We start from the raw sequence: 22,555 nt of genomic DNA, 5'->3' as shown, positions 1-22,555 counted from the left end.
ACCTTACCCACTATCTCTGATGCTCAGAAAGATGAGTTAAACGCCCCCATCTCCAGGAAGGAGGCCCTCTCAGCACTCAAAAGCCTGCAGTCAGGCAAAACACCCAGACCAGATGGCCCTGAGTTGTGACTTTTATAAAGAGATTCATGACCTACTTATAGACCCTTTCTTGAATATGTTAGAACACTCTTTCACATCTGGTAACCTTCATGTCACCTTCACCTTCATGGGAGATATCCCACTTAAGGAAGCGGATATCTCTCTCAAGAGCGGCGAGCTCCGTCTGTGTCGTTTCAGTTCAGTTTAGGTTGTTGTTGGAAGGATCCACAGCGTAAAACAAAAACTGGTTCTCAATAAATAAGTGTATCGGTCCAAAGAAGTGTGTGTAAGAGTGTCGGTCCTCTGGCATGGCGTGTCGTGGCGTAGCGTCTCGAGAGCCTCATTCAAATCTGCCGCGTGCACACACCTGGGCAGTGCTCATTCATAAAACTACTCCAGCGGCTGCGTGCGCACCTCAGTGACATCATCTGGACACACAGCTTAACCACACCTCATTTCTCAATTAAAGTCAAGTGTTTAGGAAAGAAAACCAGGAAGAAAGGAGAAGAGAGACTATAACCCTCCCTATCATTCCTAACAGTAGCGAGTTGACTGTCGGGTGTTCTGCTGTGAGACATGATGTACAGTAAATCCCCTCTCTCATCCTATCATAGACGGGCCACCATCAGTTACAAGGAGGTTGATTTTACCCAGCTGCAGAACACTTTTCTCAAAGAAACCTTTCACTGCAGCATACGTGGCCTCACCTGTTGTGTGGGTATTGAGTGGCAAAAGGCACAGCAACTCCTCTTTCAAAATGTCTGTGTTGAAGTATCTCACAAACACGCAGTCAATTGTTCAGTATCAGTTGCATCTGTTGACTCATCGACAGCAATCAACATGTAATGACATGTAATCCGCAGATTTCAGTTCAGAAAGAAAAGATGAAAAGCTGTTTTTTCTTTTTTTATGCTATTACAGATACAGGCTTCATGAACAACATTCAGAGAGCCTAGCATTGATCTGCAGCTACTCATAAATATATGTGAGACTGATTAAGTATGATGAATAGAAGTCCTTGAGTTTTAGGGTCTGGTGCTGAGGAGGTGTTTGTTCAGTCTCTTCTTGAAGGCATCAACACTGCTTGATGTAATGTCTCCAACAACCGCAGGGGGAAGGCTGTTCCATGTTGTTATGGCAGAGTGGAGAAAGCTCCTGTCCAGGCATTTGGTGTTTGCCCTGGGCAGTGACAGGGCATGGTTGGGTGGGAGCCTCCGGGTGGTTCGACCTGGGACATGAGCGGCGGGTAGCAGCGCTTTCAGGTCTGCCGGTAGTGTGCATTTTGAAAAGAACAGTTGTTGCAGCAACTGTTCTGCGATGGCTCAACTTGGTGATGGCAAAATCTGGGCAGAAAAAAAATTCTGGGCAGAGTCCTCATCCACACCTATGATTTTAATTGCCTTTTTCTGGATATTATCCAGCTGCCTGAGAGTTGTTTGTGAGGCATTCATCCAGGCAAGGCAGGAGTACTCCATGATGCTCCTGACCTGGGTTTTGTAGATGTTGGCTCGGCCTCTAGGATCAAGCTTGTTGGCCAACCTCTGCATTGCTCCGAGACGTTGTCCAGCACGTTTACAGATGTTAGAAACATGGCTGGTCCACTGGAGTTTTCTGTCAAAGCGGAGTCCTAGGACATCCATCTGCTCACTGCAGCCTGATTTTAGTACTCCCAAAGAAAAGCTCAGGACAAGATGGATACCTCTTTCTGGATAGAATCATTGCCTGACATTTGCTGGGCTCAAAGGTGACCTTCCAGGCATCAGCCCACTTTCTGATGTCAATGGACAAACTTCCCAGCCTCTGTGCTGCAGTTGGGTCTGATAGTTGAAGTTGTTTCACACGGTTGACAATGTCATCTTTGTTCTTTTCTGCTGTAAACTCCTCAACTATTCCCAATGTGCACACCTTTACAATGTGCACACCTTCACAATCTGCACACCTTTACAATCTACACACACCTTTACAATGTGCACACCTTCACAATGTGCATACCTTTACAATGTGCACACCTTTACAATGTGCACACCTTCACAATGTGCACACCTTTACAATGGGCACAAACCTTTACAATGTGCACACCTTTACAATGTGCACACACACCTTTACAATGTGCACACCTTTACAATGTGCACACACCTTTACAATGTGCCCACCTTTACAATGTGCACACCTTTACCATGTGCACACCTTTACAATGTGCACACCTTCACAATGTGCTTTCTCTGCAGCAGTTGTCGCAGCTGTCAGGATCGTTGATGAGTCAGAATAAGACAATTTCAAACTTTTAACAATCTCTTTTCTTGCACTGCTACCGGGCGGAAACGCTGCACTGAAGCTAGCATGTTTTCACTCATGATGCCGCCTGATATTAGCAACTAGGGATGTTCATTTTGAAAATTTTCCAAAATCGATAATCGGTGAAAATTTTTTTTTTTTTTACAAAATGAATGCCTATGGCAGAAAATACGAAAGACAACGTGTTCTCCTCAATGAACTCTTTATTTCAATGTGTCTCCTCTCCAACACTGCTGTCCCCGGCGCATGCCGGTGTGAAGTTCCCATGTTTAACCCATTGATACCGGATGCAGCATTTGCGTGTATATCCCTTTAACACCGACGGCAACGGGCGTGTCATTTTACCTTTCATGCCGGCTGCGACACATACGTACGTGTATATCACTGTTTCAAGACATGTGACCGATTACATGCATCATGATTTGCTGAAATAGACGTGGCGGAGGTGAAATGCATTGTGGGTTTTGTAGTTTTTTATTTTTATTGTTGCCTCGACCCTGTGGACAGTTTTTCAAAGCTCGAACTACACAGAAAATCAAGGAAGCGCCGGTCCAGCAATACTTCCCATTAAACTTTAGGATGAAATTAATGCTGCTGACCTAATTTCAGATTTATTTATCTCATGTTCCAATCTGCAATAGCCTCAAGGTTTTACTGCACGTTCTTCTGCTGCACGGTGGCAATTCTGCATGGCCGCGTCTCAGACAGTAAGCTAAGTGAATGCTAACGCTGATGAACTGAACGGAGTATAACTTACTTTGAGGACGAAGACATCAATGAATAAGAAGATTCCACACCCATATTATGATGTGACTGTTGACACGCTAGCCAAGGCTCATTGGGTGAGTGACTTTTGGCGAATTTGCCGTATTTCAAGACGACTGCAAAACGGAGGTCGCTAACGTTACTTTTTTAACGATAACGTTAGGCTGCAGTAATTGTCAAGGGTTCAACAAAACCTATTTCCTCAGCTTCTATAGTAGCTATCAACATGAAATAAAAAGCATTTGAGAGCTTAAACCCGTGGCTTTTTAGTTGGAAGGGTTACATTTGCCGTAATCTTGATTAACATTTCTTAAAATGCGTTAGAATCTTTATTTTTATTTTTGGGGGTTAAAAAAAATTAACGTTAGGGCAAATATAATACGAAAAGCCAAAGGGTTAAGCTCTCAAATGCTTTTTATTTTATGTTTATATGTGCTATAGAGCCTGAGATATGAAGGTTTTAGTGAACGCCGACTGCTCTGGCAACTTCTCCGAAAAAGGCCGGTTTACAGGGGCTGTTTACAAACGTGCAGTAGGTTTAGAAGGCGCGCCGGTATCAATGGGTTAAAACAGTTTTGTTGGCACAAAGGCCCGTGCCCAGCCAGAAAACTAGAGACTATATGAAGCTCCACCTCACGTTAGTGGGCTGTGCAATGGAGTGGGGCGAGGAGGAACGAATTCCACCCAAACCTAGTCCAATTTTTTTTTTTTTTTTTTTTTTTTTTTTACAATTAAAAAATCAATCCAAATGCCACAGGATCGATTCTAATCCTTAACGATCAATTATCGATTTTCGATAATTGATGAACATCCCTATTAGCAACCTTGCAGTGTTGGGGGTTGTTACTCAAAGAAGTTATGTTAGTAAAGTATAGTTAAGTAAATGCCTTACTTTACTTAATTACTCCCTGGAGCAAGTAATTCGTTACACTACTCATTAAACTACTCGTTACATTAATTTTGCGTTACTCCTCAACATCGCCTGAGATGCATTGTCACGTAATTGCCAGTTAACAACATTAAACCTTATGCTACATACAGTATGCCCACATATCAGCACAAATCCTGATCCTAATAAAGAGGACATACACAAGATCTTTGTTTCTGAAAGACGGCAAACTTTGAAATTAATAAAACGGAGACAACTCCAACTTTGGAGGACTCCACATGAGACACCAGGATTTACTATTCTCCCCAGGTCCAACATACAGCGTCAGGCGCTCCGCCATCAACACAACACTTCCATTGCCTGCCTTCAAAATAAAAGTATACAGTGTTCTGTACTGCATATGTATTCTGTCCAGAAAATAATGTAAATACAACCTTCACTATGAGGAACCTCCATAAAAATAGCGTACACGATGACGATGACGATGCAACAAGCCTGTTTATCTCTTCTTTTCACGTTACCTGCTGCTCAGGTCGACTCAGCCGGAACCTTGGGTCTTTTGCTGCTAGCTTTGTCTTGTTGCTGTTAGGAGCTTGCAGAGATTTCATGTTGTGTTCTTAGCTGTGGATAAACTGCTTCTGGCCTGGGCAAAGTTTGCACTTTACCGTCACATTCCTGTCCTTTTGTGTAAGTATGTGCATAATAATAATCCACCAGTCAAAAGTTGCTGACTGCCTCAACTCCTATGAATAGGGATGGGTATCGATTTAAATTTAATTAATCCATTCAATTCCGATTCACAAGGTTCCGAATCGATTAATCACGATTCGATTCGATTCAATTCAATTCAATATCGATTCGGTTAGTGATACTAAAACATGTTTTTTGAGCTATAACCTGAATTACATGACTGTCCAGTTATGTAACACATCAATACTGGTATTAATATTGACATTTGACAGCAAATTAATATGAAATATCAGTACTTAATGGCTGAAACTGTTGAAAAGACCAAGACCGCTCCCAGAATGTTGACAGTATTGCATCTTTCAGAAATATACTGTGGGCAGAAATAGCTTCAAAATGAGAGTTTAGTTACTCTTAAAGGGATAGTTCAGTTTGTTTGAAGTGGGGTCCTATCAGCTAGTAAGATACACTAACTTAATTAGGTACAGTGGTCTTGAAGCGGGGCGCAGCGTCGAACGAGATCCGGCACCCAGAGCAGCAGCCTCACCAGCTTTTTCTCTGTAAGTCCTGGGGGTCAACAACTAAAACGTAATTTAGCACCTAAAACAACGCCCACCTAAACAAATCGATATCTGTGTACATGCACGCTCTATTTTGACAATTTTCAGCGCTTTACTTTTCCGCAAAACAGCAGTTTCATTCGGCACTGCTTTTTCTCCCAACCGTACAACTACCGTATTCCTCCGCTAAAAGCCTGCACAGAGCCGCAGCACTGGATTACTCCGCAGTTATTTGGGGGTATTTTATTTCTCTCGGTTTGTTAGTGAAGACACAACAAATAGAATACACGAACGAAAATATGAGTGATTTTAATAGCGAGGATGATATGCCATTCACCTTGGTGACAAGAGGATACAATTATGAACCAGAGAGAATACAGAAGAGGAACTTTTGCAGAGAGTGAACAGGCAGAGAGATGCGCCTGCTGCCTAAATGCCTGGGTGCCCTGCAGACCTTTTTCACCATTCCCAGGATAAATTGTGGAAAACGTCCCAGACAAGAGAGGCCAGGTGACTTGTTGTCTCTAAAGTAAGTCAGTGTTTTATCTCTCTTCTAAGCCTTCCTGTTTTGTAAACCACGGCTCTGTGCTAGCTGGCTTTTAGCGGAGGGTTGTACGGTTGGGAGAAAAAGCAGTGCCGAATGAAACTGCTGTTTGGCGGAAAAGTAAAGTGTTAAAAATTGTCAAAATAGAGCGTGCATGTACACGGATATCGATTTGTTTAGGTGGGCGTTGTTTTAGGTGGCTAAATTACGTTTTAGTTGTTGACCCCCAGGACTTACAGAGAAAAAGCTGATTTGGGTGCTGCTCCGAGTGCGCGGGTTCGTTCCACAATGCGCCCAGCCTCCAGAACACTGTACCTAATTAAGTTAGTGTATCTTACTAGCTGATAGGACCCCACTTCAAACAAACCGAACTATCCCTTTAAGTTAAAATACAAATTTTGCTTGGATATGAAAAAGATTCTCAGAACAAAAGCTGTAAATTGTACTAGAAACTCTAACCTGGTGCATCATTAAAAAATATTACATTAAGAATTCACCCCAAAGCAGTTACAAATTACAAATATACTTAAACTTACTTATACAGATCCTATAAAAAAAATAGAATATCAAAACAAGTTCGTTTTTTTCCATAATTCCTTTCAAAAAGTGAAACTTTCATAGATAGATTCATTACACACAACGTGAAATATTTCTAGTCTTTATTTGTTTCATTGTTCATAATTTTGGCCTACAGCTCCAGAAAACCCCAATACAGTATTTCAAGAACTTAGAATAGTGAAGAAAATCAGCAGTTACTTCTCAGTTATGACTGACTTCAACCTCAGTCCCTTCCCTCTGAATCTCTGCCAAATTTTTTAATCGTCTTTGCTTGATAGTCCGCTGAAGCCCACGGTCATCCATGGTATTTCCATGATATTCAAATTTTTTGGAAAGGATCTGTACTTAACACATTCACTGCCAGCCATTTTTTTTTTACTGTAGGTAGCTTCTGCCAGAGGGTTTTTTTGAGGATTCTGGCTCATCTTTCAAGACCCGAGGATTCTTTTCTGCTAAGATTTTGTGAACACAAAATATCTCAAAAGAACTAATAGAATGTGTGCTTTCTCTGTCTAAAAGAGTTAGTTTGTAGAGTTAGTAGTTATGTAGGCATTAGCACTTGAATACAGCATGGTTTCAGCGTCTGAAAATTTAAGCTGAGATAAATAGCTTTTTGTGAAATTCGATAGAACAGTCACTTTAACCATTCATTTTTGGCATCAGTAAGACGTCAGACATCTAAACAATAGTTTTGAACAGTAATTTCCTCCATAACAGCAGGAAACCCCCCTCTACTTCAAACTCCTCCCTCCGTGTGTGTTCTTCTTGGCTGCAGCGGGCGTGTCACAAGCTCGTTTCTGCTGCTGCTCCTGCTGCTGCTCCTGTCTGCTGGCGGCCGCTGGGCGAGGATGGGCTCGCTCGTTTCTTGGGGTTTCGGTTGAGAAACCCCAAGAAACGGGGTTTCTTTTGCGATTCTGGTCTTATTTATGCTGCGTGTTTCAAAGTGTGTTGCACCCATAATCTATTATGCAAATTTGCAATCCCCCACCGCCAGCAATCAGTGCGAAAGCGAAAGCGTTTTCGCCAATCCATTTTACAGTATGAGAATGGTTTCATCGCGCGTTCCCCTGCAGTTTTGGCTCGGCTTTTTCTAGAATGGAGAACACTGTCGCCACTTAGTGGGTCGGTGGAATGGGTTGTACACGTTCGGTGGCTTCAATATTTATATAAGAGATGTAAAAGGGTTAGATCAACGTCCCACTGTCAATTTTTTTTTTTTTTTTTACGTATTAACACGTCATTGGCAGTCAACCGTTTGATTTTTTTTTACGTATCAACACGTCATTGGCAGTGAACGTGTTAAAGGGGGACTTCAGGGCTACAGGGCGGCTGTAGCTCAGGAGGTAGAGCGGGTTGTCCACTAATCGCTTTGGATCAAAGCGGTCGGTGGTTCGATTCCCGCCTCCTCCAGTCTGCATGTCGAAGTGTCCTTGGGTAAGATACTGAACCCCAAATTGCTCCCGATGGTGTGTAGGCACGCTGCGTGGCAGCCTGCCGCCATCGGTGTATGAATGGGTGAATGTAGACTACCTACTGATTGTAAAGCGCTTTGGATAAAAGCGCTATATAAATGCAGGCCATTTACCATTTACTTCTACCCAGGTATGTAACAAAACGGCATGCTGCCTGATTTGAAAAAACCTATGGGAAAAACCAAGAAATGACGTATCCTCTTGTCTATACTATACTCTTTGGCTGTGCTCAGCTCAGGATTTTTTAATAATAATAATAATAATTAATTTATTTTATATAGCGCTTTTCAAGACCCAAAGTCGCTTAAAGCAGCTACGAGCAACTTTTTCGATTGTTATTAAACAGTATAAATTTAATATCAATGCATCAAATCTTACCTCTAATAGTCGACGAGACCAACGCAGAGTAGTCTCGCTTGAACCCAGAGTGAATCGGCCAGTGATAGTCTGTCTGTGGCCAGGGCAGATCAGGAAGTGAAATGAAACGGTTTGCAGCAGCCACTTCAGCCATAACCACAAAATAACTTCCAAAAAACCTGTTAGAATATAACGAGAAAATAACGAATTTTCCCGAGAGTATGCGTGGCGTTCACATTGTATATGTTATGTTGCTAGGCAGCGCAAACGGCGTAGGCAGGCAGCTGCGTTTCACTTCCGGGTTTCACTTCCGCGTTTCACTTCCGGGTGTAGCCGGGCCGGCCGTAGGAGAGAGAGAGAGAGAGCCCCCTGTTGACGCGAGTTTAGACAATCTAATAGTAGCTGAGACCAAAGCCGTGTCAATCTCCGATTGACACGGCTTTGGTCTCAGCTACTATTATAGGTAAGATGTGATGCATCAATATTGTAATTATACTGTTTAATAACAATCGAAAAAGTTGCTCATAGCTGCTTTAACAGAGAAACAACAGACAGGCAACAGAAACAGGCAACAGATACAGGTAACGGGCAACAGATACAGGGAACAGGTACAAATAACAGTGGCGGTTCAGGGCAAGGTTGTATGGAGAAGCAGAGGAGAGGAAGATAACAGGAGGGAGGGGATGGGGGGGCGGAGAGTGATGGTTTGTTAGAGGTGGTCAGGGGTAGGGGAGGTTGTAAGCTTGGGAGAACAGATAGGTTTTAAGTCGGGTTTTGAAAGTGGGGAGTGAGGGAGAGTCTCGGACAGTCTGGGGGAGGGAGTTCCAAAGTCGGGGTGCGGCGCGGGAGAAAGCACGGTCACCAAAGGTTTTGAGTCTGGATGGGGGGATGATGAGGGTGGCAGTAGAAGAGGATCGGAGTGTACGGGAGGGGCGATGGGGGATGAGGAGGTCAGTCAGGTAGGGGGAGGCTAGGCTGTGGAGGGCTTTGAAGGTGAGGAGGAGTAATTTGAAGTCGATGCGTTGCTTGACGGGGAGCCAGTGGAGAGAGTGGAGGACAGGGGTGATGTGATCGCGGGACCGGGTGTGAGTGAGCAGGCGGGCAGCTGAGTTTTGGACCATCTGGAATCTATGGAGGGAACGGGAGGTGATGCCGGTGAGGAGGGAGTTGCAATAGTCGAGGCGGGAGGAGATGAAGGCATGGATGAGGGATTGAGCAGCAGGGGGGGAGAGGCAGTGTCTGACTTTGGCGATATTGCGGAGATGGAAATATGAAGTTTTGACAACGGAGCTGACGTGGGGATCGAAGGAGAGGGTGGGGTCCAGGATGAAACCAAGGTTGCGAGCCAGGGGGGAGGGGGTGATGGTGGAGCCGTCAATGGTGAGGGTGATGGGACCGGTTTTATTGAGGGTGGATTTGGTGCCGATGAGGAGGAGTTCAGTCTTGTCACTGTTGAGTTGGAGGAAGTTGTGGGTTAGCCAGGTTTTTATTGCGGATATGCAGTTTTCGATGTGGGTGAGGGGTGGGTTCTAGAGGGATTTGGTGCTGATGTAGAGCTGAGTGTCATCGGCGTAGCAGTGAAAGTCCAGGTTGAATTGACGGATGATGTGACCAAGGGGGAGTATATAGCAGATGAAGAGCAGGGGGCCGAGGACTGAGCCCTGAGGGACCCCCTGCAAAACAGAGGAAAGGGTGGAGGAGTGACCGGAGAGGGAGATTAACTGTTGTCTGTCGGTGAGGTATGAGGTGAACCAGTTCAGTGCGGTGCCCTCAACACCCAGTTGGCGCAGCCTTTGGAGGAGGATGGAGTGATTCACAGTGTCAAAGGCTGCGCTCAGATCTAGTAGAACTAGGATGTTGAGGGCACCGGAGTCAGCGGAGGTGAGGAGATCGTTGATGACTTTGGAGAGGGCGGTTTCGGTGCTGTGGAAGGGACGGAAGCCAGACTGTAGGGATTCGTAGAGGTTGTGGGAGTGAAGGTGGGAGTGAAGTTGCATGGCTACGATGCGCTCGAGGGTCTTGGAGATGAATGGCAGGTTGGAGATGGGGCGGTAGTTGGAGAGGTTGGCAGGATTGAGGGTGGGCTTTTTGAGGATGGGGGTGACGGCGGCGAGTTTGTAGACAGAGGGGACGTTACCTTGGGAGAGTGACTGATTGAAGAGGGCAGTGAGGTGGGGGATGAGGGCGGGGAGGCAGGCCTTGGTCAGGGGGGTGGGGAGGGGGTCGAGGGAGCAGGAGGAAGACTTATATAATGTCGGTGATGAGGGAGGAGTCAACAGGGGAGAAGGCAGTGAGGGAGGGGGGAGGTCAGGGGGAGGGAAGATGATAGTGGGGGGGGGGGGGGAGGGGCGGAGGGGTTGGCGATGGAGGCAGTCAGGGAGGAGTGGATTTTGGAGATTTTGCTGTTGAAGGCGTGGAGAAATGAGTTGCAGAGTTCAGGGGAGGAGAGAGTGTTATTGTCCGGGGGTTGGAGGAGCTTTTTGATGGTGGAGAAGAGAGTGCGGGGGTTCCTGTTGGTGCTGTTGATGAGGGTGGAGAAGTGGGCAGATTTGGCGGCTAGGAGTGCATCACGGTAGGAGGAGAGGTGCTGTTTGTAGAGTTTGGCGTGGACAGTGAGGTGGGTTTTCTTGAAAAGTCTTTCCAGTTGCCGGCCGGTCTGTTTCATAGTGCGAAGTTGGGGGGTGAACCAGGGGGAGGAGGAGGTGAATGAGACTGTGGAGGTTTTCAGGGGGGCCAGGGAGTCAAGGGAGTCAGTGAGTGCAGAATTGAGGAGAGTGGCATAGTCGTCAGGGGGGGAGGGGGCGGAGTCAGGGGGGGGGAGGGCAGAGGATATAGTCTGGGAGAGAGTGGGTAGGTCAATGGATTTGATGTTACGGAAGGAGATGGTGCGTTTGTTGGGGCAGCGGGGTGGGGGCAGGGGAGCAGAGAAGAGGATGCAGTGGTGGTCAGAGAGAGGGAAAAAGAGAGGGTGAGGGTTGGAGATGGGTAGAGAAGAAGAGCAGACTAGATCGAGAATGTGGCCTTTTGTGTGGGTGGGGAAGTTGATGTGCTGAGTGAGGTGAAAACAGTCGAGGAGAGAGAAGAAGTCAGATGTCAGAGGGGAGTCAGGTGGGTCAACGTGGATGTTCAGGTCACCGGTGAGAAGGAGGCGGGAGGAAAGAGAAGAAGCGATGGTGAGGAGTTCAGAGAGTTCAGACAGAAAAGAGGGGTGGGGCTTGGGGGGACGGTAGAGAAGAAGGACAGTGATGGAGTTGGGAAGTGAGAAGGCAAGGTGTTCAAAGGAGGACAGGGATGGGAGGTTGAGGTTGAGTTTGTTAATGACTAGAGATTGTTTATGGAGAACGGCGAGACCCCCCCCCCTTCCCCACGCCCAGAGAGGCGGGGCTTGGCGATGTAACTATAGTTGGGGGGGGTGGCCTGATTGAGTGAGTAGAAGTCCAGGGGCTGTTGCCATGTTTCAGTGAGGAGGAGAAGATCAATGTTATTGTCCAGGATGAGTTCGGATATGATAGGTGATTTATTGGAGAGAGAGCGAGTGTTCAGCAGGGCAAGGGAGATGGATTTGGGAGCAGGGGGAGGAGGGGGAGCAGGGGGGAGAGAGCGGAGGTTGTTGGGGTTAGCAGAGGGGCAGGTGGTATTGACAGGGGGGCGGGAGTTAGTCCAGAGTGAGGGAATGTTAGTGTTGGCAGAGTAGTGTAGGGTCCGGTTGCGGTTATGGCGGGGTCCATGGTGGGTGTAGCGGCGGCGGCGGAGAATGTTAGATTTGCTGGCTGCGGTGAAAGCAGGAGCAGAGAGACGGTGGTTATTGTTGAGTAAGTGAAGGTTGGCAGCAGAGTAGGTGAGGCGGGGGAGAGATCGTGGAAGTTGGGGGGTAGGTGGAAAAAATAGTGGTCCAGGTGGAAAAAATAAAAATAAAAATGGTGGGGGGAAAAGATAGGAGGAGCAGTAGTGAGAGTCCAAGATGGAGGTATGATATGAGGAGAGGTGACAGTAATCCGGGGAGAGTGGTGTTGCAGTTGTTGTTGTTGTTGGTGTGAGGATTGATGGTGCTGGCCCAGGACCGAGCCCGTGCGGCGGGGCAGCCCAGCCGTGCCATGGTGACAGACCAGCTCCAGCAGCAGTGAGGAAAAGCGGGGTGGCAATCACTCACCTGCAGAGATGGCTAGCGGAGGTGGCGGGAGCCCACGAAATGGCGAGGTAGTGGAGACTGCCTCCCAGGCCGTGGGTCACGCAGCGTAGCACGGCTGGGCAGCGATAGAAAATGGCATGCAACGGGTCGGTCGTGGAGGGGCGAAGCAGATGGTGTCCAGGCAGTGAGAGGGAATGATAAATCCAACGGGAGAAGGTAATCCAGAGATGTGTTGATCAGCGGAGGAATGAGGAAATGATCGATCAGTTTGACGAGTAATCCAGAGGGTGGTGAGGACGTGTTGATCAGCCGAGGGGAAAACGGGAATGATCAAACAGCAGGGAGGGTAGGACAGAGAGACACGGACGAGGACGGGTGGACCAGAACAAAACAAAATAAACACACGAACAGCTAACAATAACGAAAAGTAAGGACGCGGGCAGAAGCGGCAGTCACAGCAGCAGACGCCAGCAGTACTCAGACCCGGATACAATGTAACGTAACATAACGGAAATCGACGCCATTACAGTTTGCCCACCGCCTCGAAAATAATTTATATGAGAGCTGCAATATCTTTATCAACAACTAGCCAACGCTGGTGGCCTGTATGGAAACAGCGTTGCTCAAAATGGTTGAAAGTTATATCAATTTGGCCATTCAGTGGCGAACCAGAAATTTAATTATTTTTCTCCCATGTGTGTGTGTGGCGGCTTGTCTAACTTACGTTAAAAGAGACTAGTGACGTGAGACGGCAGCACAGCACAATAGTCAGGACCAACGCCCCGCTCTCACGCTCATGTAATCACAATGCGAGATTTCTCCATGTCATTCCCTCGTCCAACTTGCCATATACCGCGCCATGAAATCCGTTTTTAATTTTCGTTTCTCCCTTTTCCATGATTCTTGTCAAAAGTTTGCACCTCTGCTTTTCCTCTCGAGCGCAGCGGGGTACTGGAACATTCTCCTCCTCCCTCCTCCCTCCTCCCTCCTCCCTCCTCCCTCCTCCCTCCTCCTCAGCCAGGCTGGCGGCTGCTCATAGAGGCGAAACAGCCTCCTCCCTTTGTAGCCCTCACAAAACAACAACAAACAAACACAAACAAATATCGCTGGTGTGCGATTTTTCTGCACAATCAGTGTCTGAGATTGCAGGAATCCTGCATCTGTTTGCGAAGGTGTTTTTTGCGATGCAATTTGCGACATTTTACGTGATTTTTTGCGGTAAAATTGCGGGAACTGGCAAAAATTGCGGAGTTGAGGAAAAAAATTCCATTTTATTTTTTATTTTTTAATTACATTTTTTATTTTCCTCCCTTCATCGTTTCTCTTCTCCTTTCTTCCTCATCCTCAATAATGCTATTATCACTTTGCCTTTTCTTATACTTTTTGCTTAGTGCTTTATATATTTACTCTTATCCTTATTTCCTCTTCATGCCTTCCCTGTCCTCCTCATCCCTTCCTTGTTCCTTGTTCCTTGTTCCTTGTTCCTTGTTCCTTGTTCCTTGTTCCTTGTTCCTTGTTCCTTGTTAAATATTCAAACAACTAGACCCTAAGCTAAATATACCACCTGTGTGTGTGTGTGTGTGTGTGTGTGTGTGTGTGTGTGTGTGTGGGTCTCAAATGCTTCGCGCTAGGAAAGTGGCTGTCCAGTGACGATTTCCGTTTGTGTTCCTCCACGACAGTGTTGCACGGAGTGCAAAATAGTTTGCCTGGACTTTCATGCAAAACATTTGGTAATTGTTTTGCGGTTATTTTTGTTGGCAAATGTGAGGGGTTTGCCCTCCTCATCGCAATGCGATGACGTGTTACGTTACGTCCCATACTCTCGTCACTTCCTATTGTTGTCCCTCGTTCCCACAGCAACCAGGCAAGATGACAGCGCACACGGCACACATATCTCAAACCCAGGTAAAGATGCAGCATTTTACTAACTTTTTGCGGCGAAATCGCGGGAACTTTGAAAAATTGCAAGCCCCCGCAAATATCGCAGAGTTTGGTTGAATTTGCATTCATTATTGCGATCGCAAAATCGCAATTTCCTGGAGGGACTGGTTAGCCATTCTCTGTTGTCTCTCAACCTAATATATATGGAATTCTGGACAAAATCTTTTCTAGGCTACATCAGATTTGCATCTGAGAGACCAAATCTCATCATATGGGGGTCCATTGCCACAATGTGAACTAAATTAGGGCTCCTTAGTATGAAAAACGTTGGGAATGATTTACAGCAACACAATGCCATTTCCTTCCTTTTATGATAGTGGTGTTTATTGATAGTATTGTGTTACATAGGAGTTGGTAGGAAAATAACAGGTGATTGTAATCAATTAACAGGTGATTAACAGGTCAAGTGACACAAACAGCCAATGAGCTGTGTGTATTGTAGCACCATATTGGTAGGAAAATGCTTGTGACATCATGGGAATAGGCTTGGAGTTGTGAGGAGCCGAAAGGGTACAGGGGGAGTAGGGGAGTAACTATCTTGAAATCCCATAGTCTTTGGTTCATCGTGACGTCACGATGTATCAAATCTCCCATTCATTTGAGGGCAAAAAAAAAGCAGTGTTCCACCCATAGAGGGCACTTATGCCAGTTATGCTGCTGAAAAATGATACAAATGGTAGAATAGCAACAGTTTGGTCTCTCAAATGTGGATTTTTTTTTTTTTTTTTTCAGGTTTTTTTATCCCATTTTATCCCCCATTAGTGCTCACTTGATTTCTCAATCCTGGTTGCTACTCCATCCTCTGCCGATCTGGGGAGAGCCGAGACTGGCTCCATGCTTCCTCCGAGACATGGGCAGTCAGCCAGCCGCTTCTTTTCACCTGACAGAGGAAGCTTCACCGGTAGGACATAGCACGTGGGAGGTTAACGCTATTCCAACCAGTTCCCCTCCCTCTGACCAGGCGCCCTTAACACTTTGAGTGCCACGGCCCTTGGGCAAAAGGTGCTGTACTGTGCCACATAGGCCGCAATGCATTTTAAAACAGTCATATAATTTCTTTAATAATTACGTATGTAATGTTGTGTGTTATGTAAACACTGAACACGCACAAATAACGATGAGACTTTCTTCTATCACCTGCAAAAAAAAGTTTATTGATCCCATTTTCCGTTCTTTAGTTATGAGCCGGAGAAGATAGCTTGATTTGACCAAAAACAGCCATTTTTTTCTAGAAACCTGAGATATTCAGCCTTTTGTGAAAGGAAGCATTTCAAGCACATCATTGACTCATTGCTAATATTTTCTGATGTAATGACACCTCAAAAATAATTTCCTTCAATAAAAGAGTGAAAACAAAGGAATTTTGTTTGGCCAAATAATATTTTTAGCTGCAACCAGCAGCGCGGGCCCCTGCGTGCGCAGACCCTACACCTTCTTGCTGGTCTTGATTTACTGCTGGTGGGCATCAGATAGCCTATTCTAGCTTGTTTGCTCTCTGTGCATCGAGCCTGCTGCAGCTGCCTGGGTCTGTTGTATGCTGTAGTGCCCTGCGTGCCCCCCCCCCCCCCCCCCCCCCCCCCGTTGTGGGAGGAGTGTCTCTCTGGGCTCTGCTGTGAGTGCGTTTGCTCTGCGTGTGCTCAGCACTGAAAAGTCCGCTACATCCAGCTTTTTTACAGCCGCGTGTATTTGTCACCAGCTCCCATGCTTCCAGTTGAGAATAATAACAACTCCACATGCGGATGGGCTGTAGCAGCGGACACGGAGGTGCTCAATTGTGACAGCAGATTGGCTGCTGTAGGCACAGCTAACGTTATGCTGTAATGAAGCAGCTGCATACGGACGGATGCGATGCGATTTCCTTTTCCCCAACGACTTCTTCTGTGTGTTTTACTCCACGTTCTCTCATCTGGATGAGAGAACGTCCTGTTCTGGGTTCTGTAAAATAGGTTAGACACATTCAATAGCTCTCATATTGTAAGAGGCGATGTAAAAGGCTTAGATCGACACCCCCCCGTCAAAAAAACAATTTGGAGTTATTGACGCCATTTGGCGTCGCTGGCAGCGTACGGTAAATTTCTCTTGACGCCATATGGCGTCGCTGGCACTCAATGTGTTAACGACCAGAGGAGGAACCACATTAGCAACCAGGATATTGCATGTTTTTGTGAAGGGGGTTCCTATATGAAGGAAACCCCCGGGAGGCACGGGGAGAACATGCAAACTCCACACAGAAAGGCCCTTTTTGACGACCCCACCCGGGCGGTGGGCACTCGAGGACATGCGGACGGGCACGCATTCCTTCAGCGTTCACATCATCCCAGGTGGGAATCGAACCCACGACCTTCGAGCTGTGAGGCGGTAGTGCTTACCACAAATGTGGAAATTTTGACCAGCATTCTTATGGAGAGATATATGTGTCTTTATTCTGTGACTGAAAGTTTACATCCTGTAACCAAAGACTGTATCTGTGAGAAAATAAATCCACTTTGTAATCAAAAAATAGATCTGTAAGCAAAAACATAGATTTGAAAACAAAACTATCAACAATCCAATCAAAGAAAAATTTAAAAATAAAATTAAATAAATGTTTTTAGATTTTTCATTAATCTGAATTAAAAAAAAGTTGCATGCAAACACAAACATTTTGTTCTCAACTCCAAAACATTTGTTTGCGAAACCATTACGTTTGCTTACAAAGCTCAACTTTTCTTTTGCGAAACGAAAAGTTTTGCAAAACTTTTTCTGTTACAATAAGGGCGGGACCTACAGCAGAAAGAAGTAACGCACGTCCCTATTGGCCAGTGTCGATCGGAGTGATAGCTTGGCAACATTCAATCCAGTACGAGACAAGGCGGAGGGCGGGCACTTGAACGGAAGTATTTCCTGAAGGAATCTCCATGCCATTTCAGCGCCAGTTATAACCACAGATTGAAGAAAGAAGCCGTGAGTATGTTCACACCAATGTTTTTATGTTTGGACCGGTGCATGTAACCTGACCAAACATAAAAACATTGGTGTGAACATACTCACAGCTTCTCTCTTCAATCTGTGGTTATAACTGGGGCTGAAATGGCATGGAGATTCCTTCAGGAAATACTTCCGTTCAAGTGCCCGCCCTCCGCCTTGTCTCTTACTGGATTGGATGTTGCCAAGCTATCACTCCGATCGACACTGGCCAATAGGGACGTGCGTTACTTCTTTCTGCTGTAGGTCCCGCCCTTATTGTAACAGAAAAAGTTTTGCAAAACTCAGGTTTTGCAAACAAAACTTTTCATTTCGCAAAAGAAAAGTTGAGCTTTGTAAGCAAACGTAATGGTTTCGCAAACAAATGGTCTGGAGTTGAGAACAAAATGTTTGTGTTTGCATGCAACTTTTTTTAATTCACATTAATGAAAAATCTAAAAACATTTTTTTTATTTTATTTTAAAAAAATTCTTTGATTGGATTGTTGATAGTTTTGTTTTCAAACCTATGTTTTTGCTTACGGATCTATTTTTTGATTACAAAGTGGATTTATTTTCTCACAGATACACTCTTTGGTTACAGGATGTAAACTTTCAGTCACAGAATAAAGACACATATATCTCTCCATACATTCTTCACACACCACCCCGAAAGTGGTTAAAAGCTGAAAAAAAGTGTTTTGGGGGTAAGTTACACTTTAAATAGCCTTTTGAAGCCCTCATTTTTCACAACGGAATAGGGACGTATATCCCTGCATACGAAAGTTGTGATAGCCTCAGTTATTTTTAGGGCACGTGGAGAATTGGCTGGTAATTTTAATGCATCCTTCAGTTTATTTTGTTTCAGTCCGGATGGCTTGTCTTCAGATAGCAAGTCTGAGTGATGTCTCATCACGTGGTTTCAGATATTTGTTGTATTCCTGCAACACTTCACACACGGACCTGCTCGGCTGATCTTGCAAATTGCTTCGCTTTTGTCAAGCTGGTTTTTGTCTTTGAATTCAAAATTGTTCCAGACATATCTGCCTTTAGTGTTGCCGGCGTCCGCCATGTTGCATGTTTTGACTTCACCAAGAGAGATCGCTTTGCGCATGCACGAAGAACAGGAAGGGGGGGAGGGGGGGGGGATTAATCTCTGGACATATGAATCGATATCGAAGGATTAAAATAAAAATGTATTAAAAATCTGAGAATCAATTCTACCTATGAAAGGTGGTGATACAATGGGTCGGCTGGAGGGACGAACCAGGAATCGTCACTCCTCATGCCTAAACCTAAACCAATCGTCACGCCCCTGTCACTCCAGCCCATCCATTCTAGTGTAGGCATATGAATCGATATCGAAGGATTAAAATAAAAATGTATTAAAAATCTGAGAATCAATTCTACCTATGAAAGGTGGTGATAAAATGGGTCGGCTGGAGGGACGAACCAGGAATCGTCACTCCTCATGCCTAAACCTAAACCAATCGTCACGCCCCTGTCACTCCAGCCCATCCATTCTAGTGTAGGCTCTCGATTCATCTGTTGTCATTTGGTAATGCATGGATCGAGTTAGCACCAAAAATAAGTGTATTTCCAGTCGGCTGGTGTGTTGCGCAATCGAATGCAGGCATTTGATGAAAAGTTACTTACTAAACAGACAACGTGTAATGTTTAATGGAGCACTTTCAAGCGTTGAAACACTTCAATGCGGGCTTCCTCAAGGAAGTTCCCTTGGGCCTCTTCTTTACTCTATTTTTGTGAATGATTTACCATATGTTCTGAAAATTGCAGGTTTGGCAATCTATGCAGATGATACAACATATGTATCTGCGAGTGACACTGAGTCAGTTAATAGGCTGCTTGAGCAAGAATTAATGCTTGTTTCTAACTGGGTAGTGGAGAACAAGCTTAAGTTGAATGTTTTGAAAACAGAGTATTATGCTGGGTTCTAGATTTGCTTTAAAGTCTCAGCCTATACTGTCTCTTTGTCTGCAGGGTACTGCTATTGAACAGGTAAGAGAGGCAAAATTGTTGGGATAGACGAAACTCTATCTTGGTCTACTCACATCAAGTGTATCATGTATCATAGTGTCTAAAATGAGTAGCAGTATCTCTATGATTAGGAGAAGTGCACATTTGCTGACTGATGATACAATTAAACTCGTAATTCAGTCCTTAGTCTTGTCTCGTCTGGACTATTGCCCAGCAATTTGGTCTAGTTCCTCAAAACAAGAAACTTTAAACTACAGCTAACTCCAAACAGAGCAGCACGTCTTGCTCTCCATTGCTCTATAAGAAGCAGTGGGCCCCCATGCGGGGGGCAACCTCTATTCCGACATACCCCTATTACGACAATCCTCTATTACGACATACCCCTATTACGACATGCCTCTATTACGACATGCCCGACGTGCCCCTATTACGACACATTTTAGTACCCCTATTCCGACAGTTTAGGTTCGCCAACATTATAGTCGTGTTTCGATTACCCTCAGAAATGCGCAAAATCTAAATATCGCAATAGAAATTGGGTAATGGAAACACGTGAATTTCGAAAAACCTCCCAAATATCGCAAAAAGTTTTTGCGCTCTCATGAGGTGGTTTTTCAGACGTGTCGATATAGCAGTTTATCGCAAAAGTGTAATGGAAACACATTTTCCGCATTTACACGTCATGTGACCCATTCTCCTTTGGAAAAGGAGCGGAAAATAAGTTCGGTAAGTAAGGTTCGATTAGCCGTGGCAAAACCTCCGCAGCAAGTGGAAAACTTTGAAGCAACGCTACCTAGCAGAAAGACGAGTGTTGTGCAAAAGCGGAGCCGGGAAAAATAGATAATGTGTAATGGCAGAAATCGGTCCATGGTGACAGGCTGCCTGTGCGCGCATTTGAGCGGCAAGATGAGGGGATGAAAAGCACACACTGGTGCGGTGGTGCTGTCTGAAGTGAATACAGTGACTGTGAGTAATACACTGGCGCTGGAACAAGGGGGACATGGGGACATTTTGGCCCCCTTAAAATTTGGTCCCCCTAAAAAAAATTTATTTTTTTTTTTAATCTGAGGGGGCAACTGCCCCTGATGCTTAGAGCCCACTTTACACTGTTTAGACAGCCGTGATCGATTGTTAAAGCCGTGATCGTTGTGGGATTATTACACCTGAGACAGACAGACTCAGGGATCAAGTTACAGAGAGCCCACTTTACACTGTTTACACAGCCTGTGACACTTGTTAAAGCCGTGATCATTGTGGGATTATTACACCTGAGAGACAGACAGACCTGGACTCTGTACTGCACTCACTGTCATTGGCTGCTGCTATAATCGTATACGGTTATTGTTATTTTATTTTTGTGTTGAGATGACAAGTTTTGCACTGTGTTTCGAAGTGATAATAATAATAATAATAAGTTCAGTGTTTCTGCCTGTGTTGCTGTCTGTTGTAGTGTAATTATAAAATGACCTAAAGGGAGAGCAGGTCACCAAGTGAGTGAGAAAAGGAAAAATACTGAATAATTACATCACTACAGTATAATCCTAATGTTAATTTAAAATGAGATATTCATCTAAATATGGCTAAAAATCATCCAAAGGTCCATAAAAACATCAATCAAAAGATAAAAAAAGATAAAAAAAATAATAATTTGAAAAAAATAATAATATATATATTTTTTTTTTTGTGTCCCCCTCCTCGTTCCGGCGCCACTGGAGTAATACATTGCACACGTTTCAGGTGCAATGTTATAATTAGCCTATAATACAGGCATTCCGATTATTGCACCATATCAGCCTTTTCCCCCCTCCTCCATCTCTAAATCGGACCAGTTGTATTAGGCTACATTTTTTCCTCTGCCTGTCGCGCTCACTGCATTCACCGCAGCCAGCAACGTTGCCACTCATTTTATTTTGAATTGATAATCAGGCTCGTTTATATGCGTTGTAACTTCGTGTTGTGATTTGCATTGACCATTGGTTGGATTTGAGCATGCAGGGGACGGGATCATATGGCCATATGGGGCAGATCCCCGTGCGTAATCACTGTGGCAGCTGCTGGTAACGGGGAATTGCGTTCAGGTGTGGGCGCCGTCAGACCAAACTCAACTTCAATGGAAACCCCTACAAGTCACAATTGTACATTGTCGAAGTTGTAGAAATATCGCAATTATTTTGCCAAAAACTGTAATGGAAACACAGCTAGCCTATATGCCCACAAGCTCACAGCAGTTCACAATGCCCTCTGAAAACCACATACAGTACATAGGCTACACAGACGTGGCTTCGTTCACCCTCTCCCCTCCCCACACACGCACACACTAGGCTACTATTATTATCATAATATAAAAAGAAAATAAATTGAAGGACAGTAGCCTATTCCCCGGTGGTCTCTCTGCTTCTCTCTCTCTCGCTCTCTCTCTGTGTGTGTGTGTGTGTGTGTGTGTCCTATTCTATTTATTTATAGACACACACACACACACACACACACACACACACACACCCGCTCATATGCGGGGCGAGTCGGCAAGTGCAAACAGCAATATCTCGAGGTTGTGAGACTTCATTGAAAGACTGCATGAGGGAAAGCTCGAGTCTAATAGGCTGAGATATATGCACACATTCGAGTCTGACAGTAAAAATAAATTATAAGTTGGTGACTGCGCAGCGGCAGCAGCAGCAGCAACATATTAGCCTACATTTTTCAGAGAGAGAGAGAGAGAGAGAGAGAGATATCAATATTTGCAACATTCACGCAGCACAAATTGCCTCTGCCTATATAATCCACAGCCATGCACAAGTTCTGTAAAGCCATTCAAATATATTGTTTAATTTCGCTTGATATAGCCTAGCCGCAGGGAAAGTATAGACTAAGTAAGAACTGGGGAGAAATTGCTGGCCGCCACCTATTAGCTGTAGGTGGAGGTGATTTCTCCTCTAAAGAAAGCCATTAATTAATTATTAATTATTAAAGCAGGCCTATTTGTTTTCGTTGCCTATATATTTTCGTTGTCATATTAGGGTATCCGTTCCGTTCATTTTATGAAGTTAGAATTTAGCCTACAGTTAATGTGTTTTTGAGTTTGGTATTAGGCTATTGTATTTGATAAATAAGAGCTGCAACCTAAAACAGACAGCCGGTGTAAAACACTTAATTGACTTTTTATTTAATTAAAACAATAATTTTTTACATCTTGAAAATATGTGGTTCGGCTTGCAAAAGTTCCAGTTTCAGAGACGCATTTAAATGTGAAATAAATACACAATTTAACTTTGAAACAACAGTATTTATTGTGTTTATTGTGTATGGATGTTTCTGATGT

Source organism: Poromitra crassiceps, assembly GCF_964638095.1.
Source record: "Poromitra crassiceps genome assembly, chromosome: 7".
NCBI lineage: Eukaryota > Metazoa > Chordata > Actinopteri > Beryciformes > Melamphaidae > Poromitra > Poromitra crassiceps.
Note: the sequence above shows the minus strand (reverse complement) of the source record.